At 45.5% G+C, this 13,915-nt stretch overlaps 1 protein-coding gene across 1 annotated transcript in view; it reads right to left on the bottom strand.

Annotated features, from left to right (window-relative positions):
* ABLIM1 (actin binding LIM protein 1) overlaps nt 1-5,467 on the bottom strand; it is a 310,327-nt gene extending 304,860 nt beyond the window's left edge. Inside the window, exon 1 of the transcript XR_014789481.1 lies at nt 5,173-5,467. The gene's annotated coding sequence lies outside the window, so the exon portion shown is untranslated. The remainder of the gene's footprint in view (nt 1-5,172) is intronic.
* Between the last annotated feature and the right edge of the window lie 8,448 nt (nt 5,468-13,915).

Here is a 13,915-nt window from a genome sequence, read left to right as displayed (position 1 = left end):
TAGGCATGCATAAGAGTGTGCTATTGGTCTACCTTTCCAGCCATAGGCTGATGTTATTTTCCTTCTCTAAAATTCTATACAAGCATGTATACCTAAAATAGCTTGCAGTCCATTGTCTTAGCAAACAATGAGAGGAAACTACCAGCTCATAACCATTTCGGTACCCATTAATGCCAAACTATTTCTCATTTCTTTCTAGACATTCCAATGAACTTGTAACCAAGGAAAGGGAGAAAAAAAAAATGGGTTTTTAAGATGCAACTCAAGATAAATGGGCGGTTTGTTTGTTTAACTCTAGCACTTCAATGGTTTGTTTTCTTCTCATGAAAACCACACCTCATTATAAACTGAAGTTGTGAGGTTAATTTATGAGAGGTTAAAAGCAACCACCCAACTCAGTTTATTTGAGTGACCTCAACAGACACCCGCAGCACTTAGATAATCATAAATCTAGCAGACAGCAGTAACATGAACAAAGTAACGCAATTCAAATAAGGAGGAATTTTAGAACAACAGCCACTAGCCAAACCTGCACTGAGCAACGATATTCACAGGAAGTACTGCATAACCAGGGCCATCTCCATTCTCTTCTGTGTTAGCAGCTGCTGAACATGTACTAATATCATTCATCAAGCCACTGCAAGCAAAACTACCCTGGCTGGGACACACATGTTCGAAGACACCCAACCTGGATTATGAAGGAACATTCTGCATAAAGGTTTGCCACTCACCCTATTATTCCCTCTAACTGTAAAAGCACATTAGTCAATCACAGAGCACTAGTTCTGTAAACTCCTTTGTAAAACTGGGAAAAAAATCTATTCCAGCCTCCCCCAGCCTGGCTTCCAAATAATTTGGACTACAACTCCCAGCATTCCTAACCATTGGCCATGCTGGCTGGGGCTGATGGGAGATGAAGTCCAAAACATCTGGAAGGCACCAGGTTTGGGAAGACTGACATATTCTATCAAACTACCATCACAAGAGCTTTATAAATTAGGCATACCCTTCCTTCCAATGCCAGGATTCAATCATGAGAAGCTAAATGTATGTGATGATAATGCCTCTGAGCATATGCAAAGTTCCTTTATCCTCATCAGTGAACAGCCACAACCTGCCCACATCCAACTAGGATTAAGGGCCCTGGCTCATAAGTCAGAGGCCCCACCATAAGGCAAGGTGAGATAAACTGACACAAGCAGTGGATATTGGATCAAGGATAATGAAATGTTAACTGTTTAGTTCATGGAGTGAGCAATCCTACAGCTGCTAGACAGTGGCTAGATGGCCATAGGATATGCTGATTTCCGGGAACTGACCTCGGAGCCCGCACTCCGAGGTCAGTTCCCGGAAAATCGACCTCCCCCCAAGTCCATGCTTCTTCGGAGGCAGGGCGTAGAAGCCCCATCCTCCGTGCTCGGAAGAGGAGCATGGAGCGGCTGAAAAGGGGCAGGGCTGGGGGCGTTCTGGGGCAGAGAGAGCAGATCTGCCTGTATGACATACAGCAACCTCCTCTCCCACTTGGCCCCCCTGCAACTAGACAGCTATCTAGCAGAAAAAGCAGGGCAGGAGAGGGGCGGAGGGAAAGATCCCCCCCATGCTTCTCCTGACTAGCTTTGGATAGGCAGCCACCTATCTAGATAGGATTGTGCCCTAATATAGTTTACTAAGCATTTTGAATTTCTGCCTCAAGCACCCAAATGTCTTTGGCTCTCTCTGGTCATAAGGTACAACATCCTAGCAGGCTTATTCCCCCAACATCTCTATTTTAGGAAGTTATACATCAGTGACAACTAAGGATCTTGTCATGGACAATTCATGTAAGACTTACTTCGCTGAAGTTTATGACAGAACCATCAATGACGAAATTGTGATTACACCTTCCAAGATCTTAGCACTTCTTTCATGTCTAACTCCCCACCATAAATATACACTCCCCAGGCCTACACACATGTATCAACACATGGAATCAAGACTATGGCATGATGAAATGCTACATGTAGAGAGCAGGTTCATTGCAAAAAGATGTCTCTAGGCTACTGGTTGTCAGGTCGGATGGCAACCAGTTATGAGCTGGATTTGGTCTGCTACATGATGAAAGGAAAAAATGTGACCATTTTAGAAATGGCACAGTGAAATGTGCAATGTGAATAGTAGTGGAACTTGGACACAGTCATTTGGCCAAGTATGCAAAACATTATTGAAGGACTGCAGATATTGTATGATTGTACAAGAGGATTCTCAGATTTAAAATAATGCTACAAACCTCAGTCTCAAAACAAAATAAAATAAAAAATATGTATCATTGCCTTCAAAGGTTGGGGAACTTAAACCTCTGTCAACCTCAACCAGCCTGGCCAATGGTCATGGATTATGGAAATTGTAGTTGAACAATATCTGGAGGGCCACAGGTCCCCCACTCCTGAACTACAGAAACTTTATTGGCTGTACTTATCTTCTCTAATAAATGCATTTTTTGTAATTAAAAAAACCTCCCAAAATTCCTTTTATATTTTGCCTTTGTAAGGCCTTAATTCCTGAAATTCCAGGTGGCAAAACCAGAGATGGTAAACTGTAAGTAGCTACAGTGAGCTGAGTTCTAGCTATCTGCTCCTTATATCCTTCCCACATCATGCCAGAAATGCTGAAGAACTGAGTATTAATGGATCAAAGCACATTAGCAAGCTAGGAGAAAAACTGAAGGGTAGAGCAGATGGGAGAAACTATTTCTTCATGTTTCTATAGTGTTTTTATGGCTTCCACCTATATAAAGGTTTTCATATCATGTGACTAACAGGATCACCAAATGTGGCTTTAACAGGTATGTGTGCTATTGAAGTAATCCAAGTGGCAGAAGCAGCCCATGCCAATTTATTGGAGAATGGAAGTTATTTTTATAGCAAAGAGGAGGAATCATAGAAGAAATATTGCTATAACTTGCCTGAAGTAATGCCACTGTGAGAAGTTATAAACAGAAAATTTAAAATTTTTACAATCACAATGCAAGAGTATAAAAGCACAACCCCTAAAAAGATTCAGGCCTGATGCCTGATCTAACTTGTTAATACTCATCTTTTATATACATAATAATACCGATGAGAAAGTAACTGAGCAGAATTCTTTCCCCTTTTCCAGCATGGTGCAGTGGTGATGCACATATATAACTCAATGGTTTTTCCCAGTCCCTGTTCTTTATGTAAAAATATAGTGATGTGATTGGAAGTACTCACATATAGGACCTTCTCAATTTCCCCCCTCTTGCAATGGCATGCTAGGCTCTACTTCATTACAGTGAGATCAGACAATGGTTAAGAGGGCCTTGTAAATCAACAGGCTGGAAGTAGTTGATGCTGAACACAATATAGCAGCAGGAGAATCCTTTTCTAATCAAGGAGTCAATAGACAAATCTTGAACAAAGATGAAACAATTGAGATGTTTTCCTTGTAAGGAGGTTGAGAACCATATATTCAGGGCAAAGTCTGCAACCAGAAGTCTGCAAATTGGAATAAGATGAGAACCTCAAAAAACTAAACAGGTTTGGCTTACTCCTCCCGGAACTGACATTTCAGCTGAGTCAGTACTGTGACATCACAGCACTCCTAGAAGAGGCAAGGCTACATTAAAGCAAAAGCTCAGGATGTCCAAAGTTCCTCCTTCACCTTCATCCCGCCCTCCCCTTTCTCTCTAATTCCAACACAGCCACACCCATTGCACCCATAAACATGGGTGGGTGGTGCCTCTGCAGACAAATCAGAGATATGGGATGATATCCTAATGCCACTGACATTAATTGTCATTACAGGTTCTGGCTGTAACCATGCAGACAACTGTTTTCTACAAGAAGAGTTCCGCTGAAATCAAGAGAGCTAAGCAGCCAGGTCACATGGCTGCAGCATACGGAATACAACAGCAAACACACTGCTAGTAACATAAGGCAGAAATTGCTGATATGATAGCAACTTATCTTCAGTTCCCTTACCCTTCCTCCTGTATACACACACAGACTTTTAAAAGCCTTATGTTTCCTTAAGCATATATAAAACATTGTACATATGTACACTGTAGATAGGTACATTGGTCTCTGAACGATACAAACAGAAGAGCTTCATTCAATCACTCCCCATATCAGAGAGGTATTAGGCATGTGCCCAAGAAGGGATTCCATGTTTAGGCCTCTTACAGCCCAAACCCTATGCACGTCTACTCAAAAGTAATTCCACTGTGCCCAATGGGACTCATTCTAAGGAAAGCATGCAAAGGATTCTCAGCTACAACTGCTGAGAAATAGACATGATCTCAATAATTAAAATGTTTTTGTGGACAGATGTGACTAAAAAGAGACTGTTTCACAGTACTAATTCTTCTTGAACTGTGCATTTAAAACACATGCTACTGCAAATCAATAATCCCCTTCATTAGCACTAGCCCCTTTTAGGTTAATAACCTACTCTAAAATCACATTAGCACCTTCTCTATCTCATACTGTAGAGGGGAAAATGCAGGCATTCGCTTCCTTTCCTACATATGCCTTCTCTTTGGAACAATTCACAATTCTAGCTCCCAAACTCTTCAAGGAAATATCTAAAACAGGCCTCCAGAAAATGCAGGCTGGGGAAGCCCTAAGGTGTTGTTATTGTGTTTTCCCACCCCTCAATAAAAGGGTGTACTGCAGCTTTAAAGATCTTGGTGCATCAACACCCCTGAAATTTTTCCATCGGCAGAGCAGCAGCTGCAAAATGGTACCAGGGAGGGTGGGATGGAAACCCCACCCATATCCAAGGAAGGAAGATGAGTGGCCCAATCCAATCCTTTTTGCACACATACACACACGCACACACGCACACGGGAAAGCTGTGAACTGCGGGCGGGTAGCAGAATCGTTTAGCAAAGCATCTCTCAAGTCCGGGGTCCGGGGTCCGTCTCCCTCCCCCACCCCCGATCGAGCAAAAGCCGAATTAAAGGACATGTACAGCGAAGTGTCTTGCAGAGGCAGGTGCGCGTTGCGGAGGTCACTTGCAGGGATGATGGGGGGGTGGACACGTGACTATAACCCCCGACACACACGGGGAGACGGCAACGCGGAACAGGCGGGGAGCCGGCCCGGCGGCGGCGTCTCCGATCTCCGAGCACCGGCCGGAGGAGAGGATGCGGCTCCTCCATCTCTCACTCACCTCTCGCGGACATGGCTCAGGCGGAGCGCGGGCGAGGCCGGAGGGCGCGCGACGAGCCAAGCGAGCTGCCCCGATGCCGCCCGGCCGCCGCTGAGAAGCATCGCCCCACGTGCCGCCGAGGCCGAGAGGGCGGCACCGGTCTGCGGCGCGTCCAGGCTCAGCGCGGGAGGCGCCGGCGCGCCGGGGGTGGGGATCGCAACAGCCGGCCGCTGCAGCCAATGCGGGCGGCGGGCGCGGGGGCGGGGCGGGGCGCGTTCCCCGCGTTAGCCCCGGCGCTGCAGCACCAGCCCACTCTGGCGAAGCGGCCGCCTCGGCCGGCCCGGCGAGTCATGCGGGGGCCTCCTGCGGGGGAGAGGAGGGGCGCTGCTTCTCTGCGCGGGCAAAACGTGCGAGAGCGGGCGGGGGCGCGTGACTGCCGATGCCAAGCCAGACAGGCTGAGCCCAGTGGAGGCTGGTGGCTCTGATGCCACTGAGGCTGTAGATCCGCTCTGGGTTTCGGTCAGAACCAGTCGGAACTCTAAAAGAGCCGTCCGGGGTGCTGGACCCACTTTGAGGCTGTGCTTCAGCACCCTGGACAGCTCCTGTAGAGATCTGACGGTTCTGATTGAAATCCAGAACGGGTTTATCGCCCCACAGACATCGAAGACACCGGCCTCCGCTGGCGTTTGCATTGCCCTGTTTCTTTCCGCGGGCCGGTGCTCCCGAACGCGGCGTGCGGGCTGTCGCGCTTCACAGGCGAGCTCATGGACCAGCAATAATAAACTGCCTCTCTTTCCTCCACGAAGAGTTCCGCGTTAACTCTGCAGGCGTTTGCCTATTCCTCCACACCAATCCTGGACGTTTGACGTGGGACGCGAGTCTCACTGAATTCTGCCGGAAACAAAGGGCCTTGTGGGACCTTTATTCTGGCATAAGCTTCCTCGGACGACAGCCCACTTCATCAGATGCACGGAGAATTCGGGGGAGCGTCAGGTTTTTACACACGCAAAAGCGGGGACAGCGACGGGAAGTAGTGGAACTAAACAGTGCGGTCAGAAGGGAATAAGATGAAGAAAGCGACAATCTCATTATTAATGGGGGTCATTCACAGTGCAGTTGATGCTGGTAACATAAACATCCTGTCACTAGGCAAGTCAATTCACACATATAGTGTGATAAAAAATCCATTAATCAGATGGAAACCTTTTGTGATGGAATTAAACCAGGTGATGAATTCTAACTCATCAGTCTTTCACTCTCATCTCCTGCTTGCCTTCATCTTGCTGTATAGTTAATTAGCACCAGAGAGAATTGGAATGCAGGGCAGAGTAAGCCTGGATGATGCCATTCTCTTGTTTATTCCTTGATGCAATAAAATTCCAGCATAAAAGCTGGCTGGAGACTGAATAAGACAGTCAACTGCTGTTTTACTGAGTGCCATTTGGGACATTTAGAAGTCTGAACCAAGCCAGTGACAGGTTCAGGTATTACTGACAATTTTGTACAGTAAGGGTCTCATTAATTTGTGTTGCTGAGCATGTCTGAGCAAATTGTGACACATCAAACCAAATATATCACACCAGCCACATATGGGGGTCCCAGCAGGAGCTCCTGTTTTTGGTGCCTGCCTGGTGCGGCAAAAACAGAGGGGGCTATTATGCACATGGCAGATCGTAAGACATGTCTGGTGGGTTGCATTTATTGGGAGGGGGGTGACAAGTTGTATAAGTCCTGTATTTAATGCATATTTCCTTCTCTGAGTTCAAGACTGCAATAGCTGTTCACCAAAAATCATCTATTGGCCCTTTTTTCTTCACTGTAGATGGGGAAAGCAGGAGTAGCTAACCAAAGCCACACTGCAGTGATGACGTCTAAAACAGTAAGATATTTAAATATTGCATATTTAAAAGTGCAGAGTTCTATCATCACTGTTACATGGATGGCATGGGGAAACCCAGCAAGGCCATATGGCTTACAGTTTGTAAATATATGCATTTACATTTCAGACTTTAGTCTTATATTTTTCTTTAAATGTGACACTTTTTTATATATAGGCCCCACAATTTACATCTCTATTATCTTGGCCTTTACCTTTAATTAAAGGTTTAGTATTCAGTTTAGTATTAGCAGAGTAATGTTCTGCCAACAAAGATGCCTGCCTGCCAAATAACAAGAGCTGCATACATACAAAGCAATAAGCATTTCTGTGGGGCTTTTTTCCACATTAACATTTTAGAAGCACCTGTACGTATGTTTTTTCTACTTAAGAAAATAACTGCAGTAGATGTGGTTCAATCAGAAATGTTAAATGTGATACACATTTAGGGAAAAAAATACTCTTTTCCAGATCTCTCTGCCTTGGCAACTAGTACTATTTAGTTATATTTATCATATCATTCTCTTTTGTACAGTTGGCAATAAATCCTGCAGCAGGCATGAATTAAATAATTATCCTTCCCCCATCAATTTCCATCCCCAAGATACCAGCCTTGGAAGCTGATCTATTGCTACAATAAACCACTGTGGTATGTGCTCATGCATTAACATTTATTTTAGAACCAGTTCTCCCTGCCCTTCTTCCCCTTTAGATGTGTAATCACTAAACATTACCATTTGCAACTACCCAACTTTCCCCTTCATGTATTTCAAGAGCCAAGATTTTGCTCAGTCAGTATGATTTGATGGCAGGCTTCTGCATCCTTAATCATCATGCCATTTCCAGTACATTTCTCTACGTTATTATTACAGGTTCCCCATGTGATGCTTAATACATCGGCACTTAGAAAGAAATCACAGGAAGAGCAAATTTAGAAAACATCATACACCAAAAAAGTTATCTGTTGCTCATAGAAAAGCAGGAGAAGTTTATATATTACACATACTTTTTAATTGGACTATTTACATCTATCATTAGGATCCTCAAGATGGGTAACAACAACAATTTAAAAACAGACAATACCATGTGAAAGGGGGTGGGGGAATACAACGAGCATAAGCAGATAAAACCAAAAGCCAGGAGAAAATAAATATTCAAGAACCAGTCATGTCACAGGCACATGGAAACAAAAGAGCTTTTCCTTTGTATCTGATCATCATCGAGGAAGGGGCAGCAGGAGATTCTATAGCCTGGGCATCACAGTCAATATCTGGTACTTATTTTTAATTTTATGATAACACTGTAGATGAACTAGATATAGATAAATGGTAATCAAAAATTCTGCCTAGAAGCTGCCATATATAACAGGTCAGACTACTTGTCTGTCTAGCCCAGCATTGTCTACCCTGTTACCAAATGTCTTCATTCATACATGTACATAAATTCACATGTGAGGCCAGGATAGGGTGTCTGATCTCGAAAGCTAAGTTAATACTTGGATGGGAGACCGCCTGGGAATCAGGCTTCCTACACTGAGCAGGGGGTTGGACTCAATGGACTTGCAGGCCCCTTCTAACCCTATGATTCTATTATTCTAATGTGGAAGTGTTTTTCTATGCACTGTGAAAGACCAAAGGGGGAAATTAGCTCACTGACAAAGATTAGAAGTCAACAATACGAACTTTATCATGGGTTTGTTTGTTTTTTTTACAGAAAACAAGAATGATTGATTAGTATACCAGCTCCTAAGAATGGATGGGCAGACTGTTCTTACTACCCATGATGGAGCAAGAGAAGATGGAGGATGGGAGTTATGGACCACTAAATAAGGCAAGGGGAGGGTGCTATGAAAATGGTGAGATGGGTTTTGGGAGGACTAGGCACAACATGATGACGTCAAGTTTTATTGACATAGGGTGGGTCTTGTGAGGGGCAGAATGGATGAATTTAGAACAATATCAGGAAAAATAAAGAGAAATAAAGTCAGAGCAAGTATATCTGTCTTGTTTCAGGAGAAGAAGAACACAAAGGACTTCACTCACAGTGGATACAGGCAACCCTTGTGTAGCTCAGCCTTTCGAAACACAATGGGGAAATCACACTGTGGTTCTTGTTCCATGCAGGTGAGGGGTCCAAGATACTATGGAGAGCTAGCACAACACCTCTGACTCTAAGCTTGGCTACTGGAGAAATAGACCACTGTGCTTAAAGTCAACAATGAATAGCAAGTCACTCTGCTTTCTCTAACTCTAAGGCATGGTTCCCTGAGATTCTGAGATGCCTGCAGAAGGCCAGTGGCCCTGATGTTGTCATCACGCAGCCGAAGTGGAAGGCTCCCCAGGAAAATACTTGAGGTAACAGTGTGATTGGGAAGCTACACTGAAATGGAAGTAGCTTGAAGGCAGCATTGGGTGCTTCATGAGATGAAACTGTCTCTGGGTTTACAAGGCATCATGGCAGCATAACCAAAAGATAAAAGCCCTGACATTGGAAACATGGCTTTGGCACTAGAGTAGCAGAGGGTGAGTGCTAGAAGGATCACAAGGAATGAGCAGCAAGCCAAGTGAATCCTGGGGGACAGACAACACACTACCACACAACACTGTGTCTCCCAACACCCAGTCCTGATCAAGAAGCACACAGGGTCACTGGACCCAAGAGCAATTATGGATTTGGCTGAAAACACCTAAGATTATGAGTCTGGGTGTTTTGAGGTATGATGTGAAAACAAAACGTACAATGGGTTGGCTCTGGGGATGAATAGGAATCTTCGTCTGGACTCCTGGTGACTTAACTGAGTTAAGGCTGGCTAAGATCAAATTTTTCATTTAGAAAAATGCCAGCTCCGTCAAAATATGTTATTTTTGCTGATCCTTGGATCAGGGCCAGTGGAATAACTGGGCACCTACTGAGGCCCACCCTCCAGCAGGATGTCGACTGGCAGCCCTCTGGCCCTGCTCCTCTTCTTCCTTCATGCCTCTGCCTGTTCACATGTCCTCCCCAAGCACATGAAGACTGATGAAAGCAAGGGAAAGGAGTGGCAGCCTCCACTTACCTAGCCCTCTGCTTCTGACCAGTGGAGCAAATTGGGTCCAGTGGGAGAGGACAATTGAATGGGTAGTGGGGACATTGGTGATTAGGAGGGGACCCTCTCAGGGAAGGCAGCCCACTAAAAGCACTGTGCCCAAAGGCCCCACGAAACCTGGAACCGGCAATGGCTTGGATTATGTGGGAAAAGATAACAGTTCCCACCCCATCTCCCTTCTCCACTTTAGCCAAATCATGCCACCCATAGCCTTTAAAAACATAATTTGTCTGACTATCTAAAATTATTTCAAGCTGCCTTTAAGGGTGGAACCTGCTCAGTATAAGATGGGAATCACAAAAAGTAAGGCCCTTTTTAGCCTGCATCTGTAATTTGATGCCCTTGAAAATAGTCTGTAGACATGAGGCAATGTCAATATATCTCATCTATCAATCTGCTTTTATAAAGAGCTTATCACTGACAAGGATTAGAAAGCATCCCTGAAGCTGCCTGTGGATAGTCTTTAAAGGACATCTTCACATGGAGCTTTTATCCTGCTATTGAGATTGGTTAGTCACAGAAGTTTGAGGTTCTTTTAGATGAAGTTGTCAACCTCCAGGGCATCTCCCGCACTAAAGTACCTTTATTCCATTTTTTAAAAGATTGGAGATAATGAGATATCAGATTACAGCATTTGAGTTCCCTCCTGAAAAGAGGAACACCCACAATAAGAGGAGCTAGACCACAGTGCCATCTAGAGGCTGTATAATGAACATATGGAAGACTCAGAAAAGGGGGTAAAGGAAGCACATGTAAAGGAAGTCCATCGTGATCCCGCATTTAAAACAGAAGCAGAAAACCCCGTTTTAAATGTGGGATTTTAGGCTGGTGTAGAGATGTTCATAATCTAGTTAGGTTGTAAATTTTACATTTTCATTAGGCTGAGAGAAGAGAACACTAGGCTTTATACAGAAAAGTAGCTCATCAAAGAAAACTAACTGTGCAGCCAGTTAGATTACATACGCCAGGGCTGAGCAGAATCTGGAACACCACTGTTGCTCGCTCCCCCTGGACCCACTCGCTGAGCTTCCATGCTCACCTGGACCTGCTCAGCGAGCAGGTCCGGCAGGCACCCACCCTCTTAGCCAGCTGCCATTTTGCATTAAAATGGTGGCTCAGGATTTCTGGGAATCAAATGTTGCATAAATGGCAGCAGTAAAGTGTCCATTTACGCAACATTACAGGCACGAATGGACCATTTACGCCTGCAATATTGTGGAAGTGGTCCTTTTTGGCTGCCATTTACATAACATTAGATTTATGGAAATCCCTGAGCAGAAGCCTCTGCTGCACATGCAGAAAGCTCAGCTGGCAAAAAACTACCACTGGTGGTTCTCCTGCCAGTAGTAGCAATGCCGGCTCCAGGTTTTTGAGGACCCCTGGGCAAGACACCTGGATGGGCTCACGTCCTCATTGAGCCTACTTTCTCACCGCCATTGTTGCCACTTGCTGTTGCTCTTCGTTGTTTCCCTCATTGCTACCGCTTGCTTGCATGGCAGGCAACGAGCCGGTGAAAAAGGAGACAATGGCATCTCCTGCTCCTCCTTCCCACCACCCCTGTTGCCTGGGCCAGAGTGAGAGGCAGGTGAACAAGCAAGTTGCAAAGGTGAAGACGAGGAGCAAGTCCAGGGGGCTTTTGGCAGGGAGCCCTTGGCAGGTGCCCACAAATGCCTACCCTAGATGCTGACCATACTACTGCGCGTAACCCCCCCCCAATGGAGCATTTTGTGGGATCCAAAGCTGCTACGTTCCCCCAAGACGGGCTCTGTCTGGGCCCCTCTCCTATGCCAGCCTGGAGCTGGCACAGGGAATTTCTCTCCCACTTTAACCGCTTTGCCAGAATAAAAAGGGAGGGATGTCATCGCCTACCTTTCCTCCTGGTTGGTGCAAGCTGGCAGGGCTGCAGATGAAGAACTGAATCTGCCTAATTGCTCTCCTCCGCACCCACCCCCCAGCCCCACTCAGGATTGCTCTGCCCCACTTGGGCGCTGTACCAACTCCATCTGATATGGCGGCTGCACCCCTACCTCCCTAACCATCTGCTCCGACCTGCTCCCAGTTCATGCTCTGGTCTCCTCTTGCCTAGACTACTGTAATGTGCTCTATGTGGAGTTACCCTTGAAGACGGTTTGGAAGTTGCAGCTGGTGCAGAATGCATCAGCCCGCCTGATTAAAGGCAGCCGTCAGCGAGATCACATCACTCCAGTGCTGAAGGAGTTGCACTGATTACCAGTTGTTTTCCGGGCCCAATTCAAGGTGTTGGTATTGACCTTTAAAACCCTATACGGTTCTGGCCCAGTTTATCTTAAGGAGCGCCTCCAGCAACACCAGACAGGCTGTTTAACAAGATCAGCCTCAGAAGGCCTTCTGTCTGTCCCATCAGCCAGGACAGCTAGGCTGGTGAGGACTAGGGAGAGGGCCTTTTCTGCGGTGGCCCCCACTTTGTGGAATTCCCTCCCTAGGGAACTCCGCCATGCCCCCTCTTTGATGAGCTTCTGCCCAGCTTTGAAAACCTGGCTGTTCAGGTGAGCATTTGAGGTGGGGTAGGGGTTTGGGTTTTTTTAGAGCAATGTTGTTTTGTTTGGTGGACTATGTTGTATTTTGCGTTGTTATTTGTACTGTACTCCGCCTAGAGTGACTGGGTAGCTGGTCAGATGGGCGGCTAATAAATCTAATAAATAAATAAATATTCTTATTAACACGAGCAGTGGGAAGTCTTCATTATTTATTTTTGCCATTCATTTTAATGGAGCTTATGTTTGGGCGTCACCATCTGTGTCTTCATTCTCCATTTGGTTAAGCACAGGCAAGAATAATCTTATTTAATTTCCGAAGTTATGGGGAAGCACCACCAGCTGGATGCAAGACTCGCTGACACTACCAGCTGGCAGCACTTTCAGTGATGTGGGGAGCCCTTCCCTTTATTTTCCCTCTGTCTGGTAAGTTTCCATTATTTAACATTATGGGGAGCAGGGGCCCTGCTTGAGTATATCTTCTTTACTCACTTTGATACCAACTGGTTTTCTTTTCAATCTTCAGAAATTACGTCTTTAATCCGATACTAGCAAAAGTTTATTATTTACTGCAGGCTGCAGACACAGGAGGGAAAACAAATAAGGCCAGAGGATTCAAGGGCTTTTAAAGGGGAAAAGGTTACTTAGTGATTCCTCACAAATAACCAGAGTGTTTGAAAGGGGACAAATCCCCAGCGCTTCTTGCTTGTTGCCATCTGGCAATTGCATAACTGGGATAAACCCCCTCGATGTGTGTGAGAGAGAGACAGAGCGAGCCATGACGCTTGGAACATTTTCTCTAAATTGTACCTTTCCTTTTTTTCCCCTGAGCGTGAATCTTAGAATAATACAGTGACACACAAATATTAAGTGAGGTTGTGAGTCAAGTGCTAAAATCAGAGAGTTAGTGGGTGTTAAAATAATAACTACATTGCAGGCACCATCATACACGTGTGTGTGTGTGTGTGTGAGAGAGAGAGAGAGAGAGAGAGAGAACACCAGAGAAAAGGCTTTCTGGCAGCTCTCATCTGCCAGCTCCCATCTCTGTCTCTCCTTTTCGTCAGGCCCTTGTGCTGGAATTTGAAAGAAAATAACAGACCACCACCACCCACCACACACACACAGCTGAAGGTACACAGAAGAGGTGGGCAGCCCATGGATCATATGCACACCCTGTTGTCTGGCATGATCACCACCATGCTGCCAAAATTTGGAGGCAGCAAAAACACTTCTGGCTTGCCACTGAATTTTTGTGGCAAACTGCTATGGAAGCTTCGAAAGGACACATTT

The sequence above is a fragment of the Heloderma suspectum genome, chromosome 3 (genome assembly GCF_057233095.1).
Source record: "Heloderma suspectum isolate Gila_16-S chromosome 3, 16-S_ref, whole genome shotgun sequence".
Taxonomy (NCBI): domain Eukaryota; kingdom Metazoa; phylum Chordata; class Lepidosauria; order Squamata; family Helodermatidae; genus Heloderma; species Heloderma suspectum.
This window is presented reverse-complemented; position numbering and strand designations above follow the sequence as displayed.